Below are 19,574 nucleotides of genomic sequence, written 5' to 3' on the forward strand. Positions count from 1 at the left end.
ATCCCCCCTCTCTCTCCCCTTTCCTCTCATTAAGCTGTCCTGTTGATTAAATAATAAAAGCCCCCAAAAAAAGATTTTAAAAAATGTCTCTATGACTGACATAACAAATAAATGCATTACTTGTAAAATCAAGTCAGAATATTTTACAGTTAAAAGTGTAAAACTGTAAAACTGTTTTTTCCAACAGTAAAACAAAGAACTTCTACATATCAGAGGCTGATGCTGATTGTGAGTGGAGACTGTGAGTGGCGCCACACACACACACACACACACACACACACACACACACACACACACACACACACACACACACACACACACACACACACACAGGGACTCAACCCGACTACAAATACAAACAGATGTAATAGTTCCTATTGCTCTTTAACCACAGCGTGCAGTGAGAGGACTTCAAGGCTGAGTAACCTTCCCATGCAAACGACCTCTCTAAACAAATAGGGAAAAGAGACATACCACACAGATTAATACAGATGAAAACAATAAGAAAAGGGATGCAGAATATGAATAGCAATAAACCATCTGCTTTGAACAGACAAGCTAGGACAATGAAAGAATACTTATGGAAAAAACAAATGGCAACAGTATAAGAGGCAAAATGAAGGAGCTGAATAAACAAAGCAAAACAGGAGACAAAAGGCAAAAGCAGCAGCTAGGAGACCTACAATAGATGAGACATTTATTACTGAGTTCACCACCAACACTGCACACTAATAATTGTTAGTAAACAATACAATTAGCTACTTGAAGAGGAAGTTTGAGTAACACACACAAAATATTGAAATGGCAGGAGCGAGAGATGAGACAGCTATCTATGTCATAGCAGGTGTCTTTGAAAGCCTTTAAGAGACCGAGGGGAGCAGGGCTGGAAGAGAGAAGTGCTCCCCACCACTTCATTCATATTTTACAGCGATGAAAAACAGATTTGAAAAATGCTGGAGCTCCATAATTGATCTCAACATGAATCCTTAATTTGGTTTTGTCAAAGTGATGCAAGTTCTACAATAACATCAATCAAAACATGTCGCTCCCCTCTGTTTCGTCGTTTATTTAATTGCTCCAGAGTTGCGTGTTTCGTTTTAGAAGTGATTATAATTGTGCGTCAGAGCACTGTGGGAAGAAGGAACCAGCTAATATCCTTTCAGTTAACTTCAGCCAGTGAAGAATGTATACTTTAATTTCTTTTGATTGTTCCCTACTGTTTGCTTTGGTTTTTAAGCAGGACCTATGTGTCATACTGGACAATACACATAATATAATATAAATTCATTTGTGATTATTTGAGATGTCTTGGCCCCTGCCTGCCTAGAGATGCGATGCCACCCCGGGCCCCCCCTCTAGACCCGCCCCTGGGTGCAGGGTGATCCAATGGATACATTTGCTTTTGGTGGTGCAATATAAGATGTCTTATAGAAAGTAAGAAACAGATAAATTAAATAAGGAGCTTGATAAAGCACAAAATTGTAGGCTATTAAACTAAAATACCTCTCCCGTGTCACACTTGGTTGTAGCCTACAATTGGTAAAAGTGCTTGCAGGGAGAGATTAGAAGAAAAGACAGCTTGCAGGAGCGCTGCAGATCAGTGAATAAGTGAAAGAGAGAGAGAGAGAGAGAGAGAGAGAGAGAGAGAGAGAGAGAGAGAAAGAAAATCAGAGTCAGTAGGAGTGAAATGTCTCTCCTGCTAAGCATTGCTGAAATAGTTGGCAAGGATGTGAGGTAGAAACATTATAGTATAACAACTCTGCAGCCACCGTGATTTTGAGCCTGGCTAATCTGCTCTCAGAGCTGAGCCAATTTAGAGAGAAATATTAAGATTTTTTTTCCCAATCATCAAAGATGGTTGACACAATACAACTTCCAATTGCTTCCTTGGCATAACATCAACAGAGAATACACTACTACTTGAGCCTTAGCCATCCCTGTGCTGTTAGAGTTTTCCCTACAGCTTTCTATCCAACTCTCTCCCTCCCTCAGTCCCAATCCTCCCAGCTTAATGTTGGGTAAGGGAATTCCAAATGGCTGGTGGGTGATTTTGAGAGGTTTTGCGGGTTTTTCTTGTGGTTGAGTGTGAGAATGTGTGTGTGTGTGTGAGTGTGTGTGTGTGTGAGTGCGCATGTGCGTCGTGTATATAGGCTCTTCCTCTGGAGAGAGCATCGGAGAGCTGTCAGCAGGTTGACGGATGGTTTGGTAAAGTATGTCGATCTAGCAGAAACAGCCAACTGTTACTAATTTCAGCTGACTGGGCTGCATTCTGGAGGAGAAGCTAAATAGTTGAAGCAGGAACAGGAGAAGCAGGAGCGGCTAGAAAAAGAAGAGGTTGTCGGAAATGGAGACAAAGCACAGTCTATCTATTTACCACTCCTTCTCCAGTAATCTACCTTTCTGTAGCAACAGAAGAAAAATCAATCGGATGAAGAATATACTTTGTAAAAAGGAGTGAAATGCTTAGGTAGGGTAAGAGAAACCCCAAGTTCATGATCTGGGTCCAATTGATAAGGTAATAAAAGGTCAGGGGTTAACAGTGGACACAATTGGCCCTATACCAATTACATGTGGATGCAATGACGTCAGCAATACAAGTTTCAATTTATTCAAAATGTTTTTTTGTTTATTGTTTTCATTCAAAGAGAAAAACAAAATCCCTGCCCCTCAGCAAAAGCCTTAATATGCACCATCAAAGTCTGCGCTTTGCTCTGACTTCTTTGACGGATCCAAAGGTCACTTGAGCTGAGGAGCGCAGTCACATCTTTGAGACTAATGTGGATTGAATTGTGAGAGGAGGTGAGCCTCCAAAGCACACATATCACCCTGAGTTCTTGAAAGGTGACATCTTCAAAAGTGGCAATCATTTCAACCTGACTTGCTGTATATATACATATCTTTTCATCAATTATATGTTGTGACCTTTTCTTCCAAAGATGCTGATTTGAAGTGATGCCCAAAATGACATGTTCAGCCTTAGGAGAACAACATTTTTGTACTGACAACAAGGTTTTTCATAGATGTAGGCTACCAATGTAGCATGAAAGAAAGGTAAATGACTAAGGTAAAGCACTTAGGTAACAAAACGACGTGAGTAGAGCAGGGCAAAACCACCATTGTTTTGTTGGTTTTTAACATGTTGACTCCCTAAAAAAACATTATTGATACTGAGGGGATTACCCTGGTAAATAAAGTAAACTTGACTGAATCTCAAATTCATATTGAAAAATATAAGACTGCCTGTATGTTATGGCATCTTCGTTTTTTTCAGGCTCCAGGCTTAGGGCCCTCCAACAGTTTCCCTGACCGTTTGGGCCCTTGCCCTGAGAGTTGGTCCTTCTTATAGAAGGACCAACTTATATAGGTCCTTCAAAATAGTCTTCTGCGAGAGAAAACTCAGATTGGACAGATAGTCTAGCTAGCTGTCTCAATTTACCATTCAGAGATCTGAGGAGCAGTCAACAATAGTCCTCATAAATCCACCAAATTTAAAATTCCAACACAAAGAAAGCGGAAGGAAATGGAAAATACATGCATTCGGCACCGGCGCAATCCCAGAAGTGGAACGCGAAGGATATAGGCCTAGACTATAGCACTATAGTGACTCAGTTGGTTTGTACTACAGTGAAGAAGAGACTAGGGATGACCTCTAGCTCACCCAGTAAGAGCGTTCGCCCCATGTAGACTGAGTCCTTTGCAGCGGCACGGGTTTGAGTCAAACACACAGCCCTGTGCTGCGTGTTATCCCCCATCTCTCTCCCACCTTTCCTGTCTATCCACTGTCACTAATAAAGGGAAAAAAATGCCCCAAAAAATCTATCTAATAAATAAAAGAAGAGACAGGCTATTGTTTAAGTTATTGTTGTCGTTTTCATAAAACTTAATAACAATTTTTTATTTGAGAATTTTAATAATTTTCTTTGCCACGTGACTAATTTTTTTTATTGCATTTGCCATGACCATTTCTTTCCCTTTTTTTATTGCATTTGCCATGACCATTTCTTTCCCATTTTTCATTGGATTCCTTCAACTTGGGTTAACAGCGCCCCCTGGATTGCAATCAATTAGTGTGGTAAAACCAGCTGGCGGAAGGTGGTGAAATTATCCTGCAATTAACAAACTACTAAGGTCAGGTGTAGTAGGGACGCCAGACAACAGTTAGACAAGAAAGTTAACAAGCCTATATTCAAATAAAACAACCAGGAGAGTTAGCTACGTTTTCCCGTGTTGAGTAAGCTAGCACTAATGTAGCATGGATATCTGGAGTTTCGGTGAAAAGCAACTTCCCAGTTACCGCGGACTGAAAGAGAATCGGACGGGAAGGACTTCAAAACTGTGTAACGTTACCGTCAGAAGAAAGGGTGAGAGACCAAGTTACAGTTTGACAGAAAATACCTCGCCGAAATATTAGCTGAGTATTATTTTGTGGAAGACAACGAAGTAGCCTACAGTGGGAATGTGGTCATTGGATTATTTGCTGCCATTAAGGACTAGCTACATCCCTGGGTTTTCCTCTTCAGAAACCGGTAGGCGGTGACCTAAATACACCTTCCTCCTCTATCTCTCCCTCCTCCTCTTTGCTCGCTCTGTGGCCCGCCGTGGCAGTGTATGCTTCTTACACAGGTGCAGGCTTCAAAATTAACTTTTTTGTCTTCCAGCCAAATGGCTAGTGAATGTTCAAATATTTCCAGCCACTCAATAGATTACCATTTGTTTTTTTGGCTGGTGAGTGATGCAAATCTACCAGCCACTTGCATATTTCACCAGCATTTGGCTGGTAAACGGTGCTAATTTTGAACCCTGCACAGGTGTCGTGATAAATAGCTCGCTGTCCTTCTTTGGCTGGGTTAAAATGTTAGTGTGTTCATGCACAGGTCTGGTTGTTGTTTCATGGACTTCTGAGATGCTCTGTAAATGAGAGCTAATTGTAAATGCAGCTATCGGCTACTGTAAGAATATTTTGTATTGTATCATAGGCTAGATAAGGAATGTTAGGCTATCTGATGCAGTGATACCTTTTGCTATGAATGAGGGAAAGTCAGCTGATATTTTGCAGTTTAATAAACAAATTATACCTGGTTATACCCTTGTTTGTAAAGTCATACCAGCAGGTACTTGGAGATCACTATGTCTTTTTTATTTTTTTTTAAATGTGTCTTTTCCCATTGCTTGAAACTGGTAGTCTCGCTTTGCCAGACCCTCCTCCACAGCGCAACAGGGGAGGGTCCTGCATTCTGGGATGGGAGGAAAAACGTGCTCTGGTTTACTGGCATTTCTTTAAACCGATCACAATCGCAGTGCCGATGCAAAATAGCCTCTGGAAGGAACTTGTTTTGGTGGAACCTGTGTAAGTTCAAAAGTTGTTTTAGTCGTGCAACAGAAAACTCAGATTGGACAGATAGTCTTGCTAGCTGTCTGGATTTACCTTGCAGAGATCTGAGGAGAAGTTAACCATAGTCCTCATGAATCCACCGGAGTTTAAAATTCCAACACAAACAAAACGGAAGGTAGGGTTGCATATTTTTGATGCAGTTTGTTCAGAAGTTCCAGGTCTTGTAATGTTGCCATACCACAGTTATTACAAAGGTTGGGGTGCTTCCACTACTAGCAGTTGCATCATACCTTCCTGTGATATGGAAATCCTTGTCAGCTGTCGTAAAAAGACAAATCGTTGCTGTGCTTTCTTCAGTACTATGTAAGCAGTGTGTAGATTAGAGGGGGAGGTGAGACCCCAGCCTTACCATTGTTTGATTTGATGTAGGAGGAGGAGAAGGAATTGAGAAACTCACTGCTCCCCACCCACCTCCCCACTCTACCTATATGGACCTACTGTATCTCTGGTGTTTCATTGCTGTACCAGTAGGTGACATCCCATGTTTTTACAATAACCTCCATTTTTACATGCAGTTGACATCCCCAATAATGGCACTCCTGATACATGGAGACATCCTGGATTTTGCATATATTCAGCAAATGCTCCTTGCTAACAATTGTAATAAATGAGATGCCAAATATTTGCCCCCTTTTCATGCTTTCGCTGAGCTGACATTCCACCGCCTTTTTTAGGCGAGAGCTTGTCAGAAGCGTCTCCTCCATGCGCTCTCTACACCTCTGTTTATCCCTTTATCTTCAGCCCAGTCTCTCCGCACGCTGGATGAAAAATGGGAACGAGCACATCGGCTCCAGAGGAGGCGAAGAGTGTCCTCCCTCAGTCTGTCACTTAAGCTTCATTAGATACTTGGCGGGGCCATTCATTGCTGTTATCGCCTGGCCACAACGTTCCCCTTGCACCACCTACACCTCGCACACACACTCACACATGCAAGCAAGCATTTTTACACATCCACATGGCACATAGCAACAATCATTCATGTACTGTACACCCCCACATACGCTAAAATGCACAGACACAGTGCTTGTGCTTTCGTGTCATTATTGGCCATTCAGCACTGCAGATAACTCCTCCTGCTCTATATTGCCTCCTTATTTCATATTTCTAAATCTCAACATCATCTGCAATTTTTCACAAGAGTAATTATTCAATCTGCAAACATGCATTGGCTAAAAGGCAGTGAAATATATTACCACTATATAATGTAGTTGGGCAGTTTCTTTTTTTTTTTTTTTTTTTTTTTTTTTTTTTTTTTTTTTTTTTTTTTTTTTTTTTTTTTTTTTTTTTTTCTATTTTTTTTTTTTTTTTTTTTTCTCTCTCTCTCTTTCTCGTGCTTTCATTGACTCATTGGACTTCAGTGTTGATTAATCCCTGTGCTGGTTGCACTGGAGAGAACTGTCATTACCTGATTCCAGTGGTTCAATACATCGATTAAGCCCTTACTCTGATTGGTGCTCTTTTCAGCATCCATTTAGATCCCTTCCAGGGCACTGGCTTGTGTACTAAACAATTGGCTCAAAGCTTTTAAACTTGAAAATGGGCTTTATTATGTGCATGACACATGTCCTGATCCTCTCATTAAAGGTAATGTGGCATGACATGTGTTAATTGTTGTTACAACCACTGGTGCTGCATTCGTTCTGGGTGTTGCTTCAAAGTTCCTGCACATATGGAAAACCTGTGCAAAATATCCATTTGTCTGGTGTGTAATCAAGTCAAGGTGTTAGCCATGATGCCTTTTGTTGTGTGTGTGTGTGTGTGTGTGTGTGTGTGTGTGTGTGTGTGTGTGTGTGTGTGTGTGTGTGTGTGTGTGTGTGTGTGTGTGTGTGTGTGTGTGTGTGTGTGTGTGTGTGTGTGTGTGTGTGTGTGTGTGTGTGTCGAAGAAGAGCAAAAGGCATCATGGCCAACACTTTGACTTGATTACACACCATGCATGCATACAGTTCTGTGTAAAAGTCTTAGGCAGGTGTGGAAAAAATGCTGTAAACTAAGAACGCTTTCAAAAATATAAATTGTTTATTTTAATCAATTTACAAAATGCGAAGTGAGTGACCAAAAAAACATCAAAATCACATCAATATTTGGTGTTACTACCCTTTGCCTTCAAACCAGCATCAGTTCTTATAGGTACACTTGCAAAAAGTCAGGGAACGTTGAGGATCATAGATGCAGTGGTCGGCCAAGGAAACTTAGTGCAGCAGATGAAAAACTCATCAAGCTTATTTCCCTTCGAAATCGGAAGATGTCCAGCAGTGCCATCAGCTCAGAACTGGCAGAAACCAGTGGGACCCAGGTACACCCATCTACTGTCCGGAGAAGTCTGGGCAGAAGTGGTCTTCATGGAAGAGTTGCAGCCAAAAAGCCATACCTCCGACATTGAAACAAGGCCAAGCAACTCATCTATACATGAAAACATAGGAACTGGGGCAGTTGTATAGCAGGTGCTCTGGACTGATGAGTCAAAATTTGAAATATTTGGCTGTAGCATAAGGCAAGTTGTTCATTGAAGGGCTGTAGAGTGGTACAGTAATGAGTGTCTGCAGGCAACAGTGAAGCATGGTGGAGGTTCCTTGCAAGTTTAGGGCTGCATTTCTGCAAATGGAGTTGGAGATTTGGTCAGGATTAATGGTGTCCTCAATGCTCAGAAATACAGGCAGATACTTATCCATCATGCAATACCACCAGGCAGGCGTATGATTGGCCCCACATTTATTCTGCAGCAGGATGACCCCAAACATACAGCCAAGGTCATTAAGAACCATCTTCAGTGTAAAGAAGAACAAGAAGTCCTGGAAGTGATGGCATGGCCCCCACAGAGCCCTGATCTCAGCATCATCGAGTCTACTGGGATAACATGAAGAGACAGAAGGATTTGAGGAAGCCTTCATCCACAGAAGATCTGTGGTTAGTTCTTAAAGATGTTCGGAAAAATAACCTACCGGCCGAGTTCCTTCAAAAACTTTGCAAATGTACCTAGAAGAATTGATGCGGTCTTGAAGGCAAAGGGTATTCACACGAAATATTGATTTGATTTAGATTTCTCTTCTGTTCATTCACTGCATTTTGTTAATTGATGAAAATAAACTATTAACACTTCCATTTTTGAAAGCATTCTTAGTTTACAGCATTTTTTTATTACCTGCCTAATACTTTTGCACATGTATGTATGTATGTACAGTACAGGCCAAAGGTTTGGACACACCTCATTCAATGTGTTTCCTTTATTTTCATGACTATTTAAATTGTAGATTCTCACTGAAGTCATCAAATCTATGAATGAACACATGTGGAATTATGTACTTAACAAAAAAGTGTGAAATAACTAAAAACATTTCTTATATTCTAGTTTCTTCAAAGTAGCCACCCTTTGCTCTGATTACTGCTTTGCACACTCTTGGCATTCTCTTGATGAGCTTCAAGATGTAGTCACCTGAAATGGTTTTCCAACCGTCTTGAAGGAGTTCCCAGAGATGCTTAGCACTTGTTGGCCCTTTTGCCTTCACTCTGTGGTCCAGCTCACCCCAAACCATCTCGATTGGGTTCAGGTCCGGTGACTGTGGAGGCCAGGTCATCTGGCGCAGCACTCCATCACTCTCCTTGGTCAAATAGCCCTTACACAGCCTGGAGGTGTGTTTGGGGTCATTGTCCTGTTGAAAAATAAATGATGGTCCAACTAAACGCAAACCGGATGGGATGGCATGTCGCTGCAGGATGCTGTGGTAACCATGCTGGTTGTAGTTTGCCTTCAATTTTGAATAAATCCCCAACAGTAGCTATGTTTCCATCGACCCGTTTTTATTAAGTGATATCGAATGAAAAATATCTTATGGAAACAGTAAAACCCGACTGAATATCATGAATATCGACTCAAATGAAATACGTTCGGTCTCATCGGATTTTCTCTTGATCGATATACGGCTTATGCGATAAACGCTGATGGAAATGTTATTTGCCGAATAAATAATGAATTGCGATTAAGTTTTAGGTCATTTTATGGTTGCAACCCGCAATTAAACGAAGAAGAAGTTTCAGTTCATTTCCACCCAGTAGGCCTATTTCCGCTCTGTTTCCAAAACAAAAACAGATGTAAGTGGACAAACGAGGAGACAAGATACTTTTTTAATTTAATTTACCAGAAAAATATAACAGCTATTTTAGATAGCAAAAATCTAAGAAACGCCATCATTTATCAGGAGCTCGCGAAGGAAATGACCAACAGTTACGACAGGGACATTAAACGCTTAACTTGAAAAAGCTTAACGTGGTTTAATGTATCTAAACAACTATGATCATCACCAGATTTATCATGGTTATATCTTGTCATGAACACTTAAGCCTGTCAAAAAAACTAAATCGAAATCCAATGATTATAGAAGTTATCTCACGTTAATATTTTCTTCATCAGTGGCCGTATTAATATTATTAATATGGCGAGGAAAAAGCTTAACGTGTTTTAATGTACCTAAACAATGATCAATCATCACTAAATTTCTCTCTCATATTACACATCATAACCATGGAAAACCAAATAATCTAACCCAAAGTCCAATTATTATTATGGACGTTATCTGACATAAAGCGTTTCTGCTTCAGGGCAGCGGAGCGGCTGGGGGTTGACTCTCCACGGTTCTCATTGGCTTTAGAAGTCCTAATGTGAAAAAGCTTAACATGGTTTAATGTACCTAAACAACGATCAATCATCACCAAAAAATCCTCTTCTATATTGCTCATCATAACCACTTAAAACGGTCAAATCTAACCCAATGTCCAAATATTATGGACGTTATCTGACACATTAACGTGAGATAACTTATAATCGTTGGATTTCGATTTAGTTTTTTTGACAGGCTTAAGTGTTCATGACAGGATATGACCATGATACTGGTGATGACTGATCGTTGTTTAGATATTAAACCATGTTAAGCTTTTTCACGTTAAGCATTTTAGAATGTCCCCTTACGACAAGCCGTGGGACGTCCTGCGGAGTAAATGGAAGGCGCTCAAACAGCGATACACTGCTCAAAAAAGAGAGTTGTCTCGCAGCGGTGCCGGAGGGAAAATATAAGGCAAGTTTTCCATACAAGCTTTTAACATATTAGGACTATAGCTTGGCTAATACCAAGATTCTAATATTAACAACTACTTTTGTCTAGCAAAACTTTGTTCGCAAAAGTTAGCTTGAATCTTGTGCGATTCAGTTCAGAAATGAATGGAAACACCATAAAATGTCTCCAATCAATTCGATATACCAATTTAATCGCAAAACAGCATGTGACGTCATTAAACACAGGTTTTTATTCGCTTTAAAGCCGTTGGATGGAAACCCACTTTCACCAGCTTTATTCGCATGAATTTTTTTACCGAACTTCAGACAATTTGATTGACAAGTGGATGGAAACTTAGCTAGTGTCACCAGCAAAGCACCCCCACACCATCACACCTCCTCCTCCATGCTTCACGGTGGGAACCAGGCATGTAGAATCCATCCGTTCACCTTTTCTGCGTCACACAAAGACACAGCGGTTGGAACCAAAGATCTCAAATTTGGACTCATCAGACCAAAGCACAGATTCCCACTGGTCTAATGTCCATTCCTTGTGTTTCTTGGCCCAAACCAATCTCTTCTGCTTGTTGCCTCTCCTTAGCAGTGGTTTCCTAGCAGCTATTTGACCATAAAGGCCTGATTCACGCAGTCTCCTCTTAACAGTTGTTCTAGAGATGTGTCTGCTGCTAGAACTCTGTGTGGCATTCATCTGGTCTCTAATCTGAGCTGCTGTTAACTTGCGATTTCTGAGGCTGGTGACTCAGATGAACTTATCCTCAGCAGCAGAAGTGACTTTTGGTCTTCCTTTCCTGGGGCGGTCCTCATGTGAGCCAGTTTCGTTGTAGCGCTTGATGGTTTTTGCGACTGCACTTGGGGACACATTCAAAGTTTTCGCAATTTTCCGGACTGACTGACCTTCATTTGTTAAAGTAATGATGGCCACTCGTTTCTCTTTACTTAGCTGATTGGTTCTTGCCATAATATGAATTCTAACCGTTGTCCAATAGGGCTGTTGGCTGTGTATCAACCTGACTTCTGCACAACACAACTGATGGTCCCAACCCCATTTAATAAGGGAAAAAATTCCACTAATTAACCCTGACAAGGCACACCTGTGAAGTGAAAACCATTTCAGGTGACTACCTCATGAAGCTTATTGAGAGAACACCAAGGGTTTGCAGCGCTATCAAAAAAGCAAAGGGTGGCTACTTTGAGGAATCTAAAATATAAGACATGTTTTCAGTTATTTCACACTTTTTTGTTAAGTACATAATTCCATATGTGTTCATTCATAGTTTTGATAACTTCAGTGAGACTCTACAATGTAAATAGTCATGAAAATAAAGGAAAATTGAATGAGAAGGTGTGTCCAAACTTTTGGCCTGTAATAATGTATGTATGTATGTATGTATGTATGTATGTATGTATGTATGTATGTATGTATGTATGTATGTATGTATGTATGTATGTATGTATGTATGTATGTATGTATGTATGTATGTAGATTTTCTGTAGTGACAGTCCTATCTTTACTTGTTCAGCCATTGTGGCTGTTTATTCCAAAAGTGATCATCCTAACGATTTAATACAGAGTTGGCTAGAATAACAGACATATTTAGCATAAGGTAGTTGAAACCAATTAAGCCACATCCTCACCACACTCCATGGCTGGGTCACAGTGTCCTCTCTTTGCTGCTATGTGTATCTCCCTGACAGCTCCATATTTATTTCGGCTCCACAGGCATCCCCCCCCCCTCCATTCTGCAGGAATACAGAATGGAGGTACGGCATGCACACAGCTTTTAATAACTTTTTAAAAACCAGTTTGTCAGTCCATTCATAACACTTAGTCATTCAGCCTCTCAAAGGAGAACAAGGGAGTACATGAAGCTGGATTAGATTGCCGGATAACAGTGCAAACAATAAACTTACTATATTATACAGCAACTCAGATTAAAGTCTGTAACAAAAAAGGTCAGCATGCATGACTTAATAATATCAATAAACATGCATGTTAATGAATTTTTTTATAAAAAACAAATTTAAAAATGTATAAAAGTTATTTAAAACACTTATTCACCCTCCTATATAAGGCAGCAAAGGATTGCCATATAGGCTACTAACGAGATTATACAGCGGCTGTGGCAGCATAATGATGGGTCTTTTGTGAGGGGCAAATTATTTACAGCGATGCTGAAGGGAAAATATGGCCATGTTTATTGCTATTCCTTGATCTATTCATTGTAGATGGATTATTGATCCATTGTCCACACAGTGTGGCTGTAGGGTGTTTCTTTAGACGGCTACATACTCCATTAACACACTTGCTTTCAATGTCTAATCAAAAAGAATTGGTAGACCGAAGCTTCAGTTATGTGTAATGTGAAAGTATTGGTCACGTTTTAATTAGTTTGAAGTCCTTGTACTTAAATCAGGAGAATAGAGGGTGAAGAGTCAGATGGGTACAAGGTTATTCAGGTGTTTGTATATATTCAGATTTTATGATCTTTTTTGGGGGAAAAAAAAACAGGTAATGTATTAAAAGAGAATGAATCAAATAAACAATTGAAAAATGAATAGGTATTGCAGTGTTTAAAGGGTCAGTTCCCCCCCAAAACATTTTCTCACTGTCCTTGTAATTTCCCACCATACAGATAGTTCCTGAAACTCTCCCAACAACCTAATGCAACAGAGGTGAATGAAACTTAGTTTCTGCTCCTCAGAGGATTAAAAAAATATATAAATTTGAAAACTTCGAGAGCAACAGTTTTCACTATGTCTTCAGTAGAAAGTAGTTTGAGTAGCAGGTTCATACAGTAGCAATATCTATATATTGTGTGCATGTAGTAACAGCAGGACAGTTAAACTGTCTGGTAAAGTCAGTTGAACCGGTGAAGATGGTTGCCGGTAGCCTACCGGTTACAGACGGGCTCGGTAGTGATCAACGTGCTAACATGCTGCAGATCTGGTGTTATTAGCTGAGCTAGAAAGAACATTTGGTTAAAACGGATCGGTGATGCTGTTTTGCCCTCATTGTTCTCCATGAAGTTAGCTGTATTGAATGTAGCCGCCCGCGGTGTGTTTTTATGTGGACTGACTGCGTTGGACTTTGTTTATAAATAGCCTTTGCGATGTGGTTACTTAAGAGGCAATTTGGCCTTGTGTGCTCTGATTAATTTGGCATGCAGTTATCACACCAGTTATAATGATTAAAAAAAGAAAAGAAAATTCAACTCCTGACTGTTTTTGAAAGAAGGAACCGACTATTTTAGCACCGTTTACCTCACACTCAAGTCAGTGCAGGACATATACCCAGAGCTACTGGAGAGGCCTGGCTTTCTCCCCACCCAATTAGGCTAATAAAGTAATGATAAAAAAAAAACACAAATGCTTGATCAAGGGCCCTGCCCAAGGATAGTGGCGGGACATATCGGCCCGACCCGGCCCGTGGGTCAAGTTCGGACTCGGGCAGAGAATCTAAACTCTACTTGGGAGGGATCCAGGGTGTCTCCTCTTCAGGTGTTCTTGCAACGCCGTCGTGCTAGTGTGAAATGCCAACTGCATTTTACAAAGTCTACAGACTACCACGTTGTTGTTGGCAATATAGAGTAAAATACTCCCACACTTAAGAAGACCGTGTGTGAGCCTTTTTCTCAATGTGTTGGTGAACTTGCGAGGAATCCATACTGGAGCTGTTGCTGGAGGCAGCTATGTTTTTAGATTTCTACGCATGACGCGTCGACGCAAATTATTTGTGTCGACGCATTTACGTAATAGATTACGTGGACGAATCGTCCCAGCCCTAGTTTAAGTGCTGTGTAGTGGATAGAGACTTTATTATAGTAATGGTGTTAAATTCAAATAAAAACAATTGAGAATAGAATTTTGGTGTGGTGTTAGCAGACTGTTACTGGTTCTTGATACCCATCACTAATCCCTCCCTCACTTCTGCTCTTACTCTAAATCCCACAGCCTTCAGCCTCAGGGACCTAGGAAATTAATTAAAAATCTAAAAACGACACTTGCAGCAGCCACAGCCCCTTTTTTCTCAGGACTTCAGGGACAGCACATTGATTTCCCCGTCTAAAGCCATATCTTCCTTTTTAGTTAGTGAACGGGGAGGAGAAAGTGGAAAAATTAATGGGATGGTCTGAGCGGCTGCAGAAATGTCAGTGGAGATGCTGGTATGTGTATTATGCTTTTGCATGGATGGGTTGTGGATATGTCAGCTAGCACATCCATCTATTTACAGTATGTGTGTGCTTCTACAAACAGTCCATGTCAGTTGGCTGTTCATTAACTGTTCATTAACTTTCTGCTTTGTCCCTTGGTGTTCCCTTCCTGTTACTATCATTATGCTATCATTATGCTTTGACTAATTTTGCTGTCTTTCTCTGATACAGTGCTTGTATCAAACATTAGTTAGTATGCAAATGATTAATTGATTATTGCTTAATCAGTGTTAACATGTTAACCGATTTAAAAAAAAAATAAAAATAAAAAAAATAAAAAATAAAAAATATGCGCATTAAACAAGGGACGTGTGGCGTAACCATGAATGTGTAATACAAACTGGATACAGTGTTCGAGGCAAGCCCTATTCATTCCTATGAGAGTTGCTCAGTGTCACATGAAGCCTTCATGGAGCCAAAAATGACCTGGATGATCGGCACTGCTTCCGTGGCCCATTGAGTAGGCACACTATAGACCTCCATCGGCCGAGCAGGCTACTTCCGGTTTAGCACTCCGCTAACTTGAATTGGGATTAAATGATAAAATCGTTTGCCTCTTCTAGACTTTCCAAATGTAATCGGACCTTTCTGATCGTAAAACGAGTCATTTCACAGGGCTTGTGATGCACGTTGTTTGCACGTTTTGATTTATTTTTAGTTATCAGATTCTGGTTGTTCTGTGGCAGTCTCTCGACACTTTAAAAAAAAAAAACATGATCTCTGACAAACAAAATGAACAATAATTAACTTTAAATGGCCTTAGTCTTAAAGTGCTCATATTATACTCATTTTCAAGTTCATAATTGTATTTAGAAGTTGTACCAGAATTATGTGGTTTTATTTTTCAATATTTATTTTATTTTTGTTGTACTGCACATTGCTGCAGCTCCTCTTTTCACCCTGTGTGTTGAGCTCTCTGTTTTAGCTACCGAGTGAGGCCTCTCACTTCTGTTCCATCTTTGTTGGGAGTCTCACATTTCTCACAGTTTGTGAACACTGTTTTCTCTGGAAGATGGTAAGTGACTTTGGGCTTTTTCAGTTTGTAAACCTATAATGTGCACAAAAAAGATATATAACACAATAAAGGAAAGGGAAAACCTATAACGTTTGAGCTCTGGGTAATTTTTTTTTTTTTTAAGACTTTGTTTGTTTTTTGTTTTTTTGGGGCATTTTAGGCCTTTTATTTGTGACAGGACAGCTTAGACATGAAGGGGGAGAGAGAGGGGGAATGACATGCAGCAAAGGGCCGCAGGTCGGAACCGAACCGGACTGAGCCTCTGTATATGGGCGTGCGCCCTACCAGGTGAGCTAATCAGGTATTTTATCTGCTGAACCTTAAAATTTATTTGACAAACCATCCAGATTTCATTGACAAAGCACATCAAAGGCTACACTTCATCTGTATCAATCTGTGTCATCTTCTGGTCTAGAGTGTTTAAAATGTAAATAGTTAAAATATCTGTTAATGTTATGTAGTACTTTTTTTCAATAAAAATAACCCTCGTTTGACTAGTTTATTACTGAACCCAGCCATCACGCGTCGCACTGTCACATCCTGCGCCACCCACCACGAGTAAATTCTCAACCTGTGGGAAACACTGTATGTAGTTATAAACATCACACAGAGAAAAGGAGAAATAGTTCAACCACCAAAAATGCAGTCTTTCTTTTCTGACAGAAATCCGACTATCAGCATAGGTAATTGGTTTTTTTTCTCTCAGCAGATGGGGCAGAGTTTGTCTGTAAATGGCCTTGACTTGAGTGTCTGTAATCGCAGCACTGAATACTTACAGATCTGTCACCACTGAAGAAGATTTCAACTATCTGTAACTGCAGCCTTTAGTTAAATGGACACAATTCAGTGTGGAGCTTTTAAGAAAAGTTGGTTGAATGAATTTAGGGGCAATACAAACTAGTCCAGACTTCAGAAGCAGTAGTCGTGCTATTTTTTTAAACCTTTAGATTGTGAGTGCTACACTGCTTCACTTTAAACGTCTATTCAGTGGGCCAAATTGTTATCTAATTGCCTGACACCTGTTGACGAACACCTAATAAAAAAGTGGACAGGCAGATGGACTGCATTCATATAGCAATTTTTCTAGTCTCAGTGACCACTCAAATCCCTTTACAATTGTGTGAATAGGTTGAATGCTGCGATGCTACTCATGTCAAGCCAGCTCACAGCACTCATTGCCATATGATCTCTGGCAAGTGCACAAATGGCTGCATATTACTTAAACGGTTACAAAAATATAATACCAGTATAGGGCTGCACAATATGTGGAAAATATCTAATTGCGATTACTTTGACTGATATTGCAATTGCAATATGATTCACGATGTTGGAGGGAATGATCATTGAAAATTATTAAAATTTAAAATGATCATAGTATGATTTCTGCAAGGATCTGTACCAAACAAAGATGTTTTTCTTTAGTGTGTAAGATACGACTTGTAGGCCGGGACATCTCTGCAGCACCACAATACTTATTTCAGAAGGGTTTGACACATATTTTGCCTTTTATCCCCATTTACACTGAATTTCTAAAGAAACAAAAATAGATTTTCAGTCACAAAATAAAAACCAATCAGTACCTCACAACTCAACAAAATTAAGTTGCCAGTGCTGCTGGCCCTGTCCACAGCAGTATAATGCTTAGTTTCTGTTCCGGTAAAGTTACTTCTGGCTGCTTCTCGAAACTGGGGGCATGGCAACCGCCATCTACTGTAGATAAAACACTGACTTTGGATAAGTACCTCATACAACCCCGCTACAAAAAATCCAAACTATCCCTTAAAATGACTGGACTTTTTAAAATATTGATGTCAACGCAATTTGAGCTTAAACAAAATCGATAACCGTGGCAGCCCTGTAGTCTCACTGTCATAATTGTGGACCAGCTCATCTCATTTTAGTGACAAACTGTTCCTCTGAGTTTTGCTTAGGATCGTGTTAGTCCTGACCTGATTCTCCACCGATTAACAAGCAGCAGCGGCTCAGAACAGTAATACATTCAGACTCTGGAGCTGACAGCAAGACATATTGACACACAGTCCGAAAAAGGGACTCTACCGACCCAATTAGACTGAATCTAATTTGGGTTGGGCAGACCCACTTACTTTTCGTTCTGTTTAGGTCTGCGTTGAACGGTTACGGCATAACTATGGGAGTCTATGCATGTAGCCACAGAAGCTATGCAGCGGATGTGTGTCAACAATGTTACTCCACCAGGCTAAGTAGCTACCACATGGTGACAATAAGAACTGTGATAGGTCAGCACTGGCTGCTTTAGTTTTTTCCTACAATTTACTGATGCCAGTAGAGATTGTTGAAAGTGAAGAAAACATGTTGCAAGTTCAAAAAATGCTCAGTTATTTTCTTTTTCGTCTAGTCAAGCCATGTCCACAGCAATCCTTCTGCTCACCACAGTCACATCTGTCACAGTGAATAGGAGTGTAAAAACACATTTCACAGAAAGGTCTCCTATTCTGTAATGAAACAAGACAATCCTTACCACCATGGCTTGTATCACCTGGGTAATATTGGTAAATTACAGTATGGCCTGATTGAGTAAAGTATATCCACCTAGTGCTGCGGTGATTCTATCAACGGCTGACATTGGATGCTGACCAATAAATCAAAACCTATGACTACTACATTAATATCTATGGTAGGACTCTCATAACCCCTTGCATCGGTTATTGCTGCTAAACGTAATCACCATTGGGCAAATTACATAAAATATAAATGCATCCTGGGCAGCATTTCCCACCAAAGGGTTATTGCTTGTTTTGGGTACTTTCATACTATATTAACATAAGCGAACTCAAGAGACTGGGTGGAGAATGACCTACCTAAAGTAACCCATTTATTTGGCTGTGGCCTCAAATATCCACCCTTCCTCCCCAGGCCTTACTATCCTGTTAGTGGTTCCATCAGAGCTCCAGCAGAGTGAATAGTGTATGGGTAGCCATGCAGAGCTAGTCCCACATAAATGATGTACAACTGCTTATAGTGTTTCTAGCCTGACACGTTTTTCACATTTTCTGTTTGCCGCAGCCTTTTATTAAATATAATAATTATTGATGTCTTGCACTGTAACTTTTATTTTTCATACCAGTCTTATTCTTTTTTAGCTTATTTTTACTTTCTATTATCTCTGCTCTTTCTTGACTGTTTTTAGTTGTTTGTTAATGTGTCAGGGGTTTCTGACACAGACAAGTAGGTGAACATGCATCCCGCCAGCCTCACAGATTTTGTTGTGGACCATTTTGCACCTAAAATCACTAAGTGCAATTTTCATCCCAGCCACCAGGATCTCTCTCTCTTTTTTTTTTTTTTTTTTTTTTTTTTTTTTTTTTTTTTTTTTTTTTTTTTTTTTTTTTTCTCTCTCTCTCTCTCTCTCTTTTTTTTTTTTTCTTTCTCTCTCTCTCTCTCTCTCTCTCTCTCTCTCTCTCTCTCTCTCTCTCTCTCTCTCTCTCTCTCTCTCTCTCTCTCTCTCTCTCTCTCTCTCTCTCTCTCGTCCCCTTCTAATATACCGGGGTGTCCCGCCCCAGTAAAGTCCATGTGTGGGAAACATTGGGTTTACACCCTTAAAATGCCTCAATAGTAGGGTTGCCCGTTATTGACATGTGATATTGCGATATCCATTATGAATATTGCGATTATAGATATTATTTTCGATATTTTTAAATATATGTAAAATTACAAAAGTTATGGGAAAACTCATCAAAATAGATTCATAACAAATAAAACAAGTTTTCTTACAACACAAGGTTTATTTCAACTGATCATGTCATATTGGATTTGTACAACCTGAATGAATAAATAAATAAATAAATAACGACCATGTCTACAGAACAGGACATGTTTTACTGGTTGTACAGCATAAAATAAAGAGAACAG

At 40.0% G+C, this 19,574-nt stretch overlaps 1 long non-coding RNA gene across 1 annotated transcript in view; it reads left to right on the forward strand.

Annotated features, from left to right (window-relative positions):
• The first annotated feature begins 4,084 nt into the window (after window positions 1-4,084).
• LOC120567951 overlaps window positions 4,085-19,574 on the forward strand; it is a 97,671-nt gene continuing 82,181 nt past the window's right edge. Inside the window, exon 1 of the long non-coding RNA XR_005640643.1 lies at window positions 4,085-4,361. This is a non-coding gene — a long non-coding RNA (uncharacterized LOC120567951). The remainder of the gene's footprint in view (window positions 4,362-19,574) is intronic.

Source organism: Perca fluviatilis, chromosome 11 (genome assembly GCF_010015445.1).
Source record: "Perca fluviatilis chromosome 11, GENO_Pfluv_1.0, whole genome shotgun sequence".
Taxonomy (NCBI): Eukaryota; Metazoa; Chordata; class Actinopteri; order Perciformes; family Percidae; genus Perca; species Perca fluviatilis.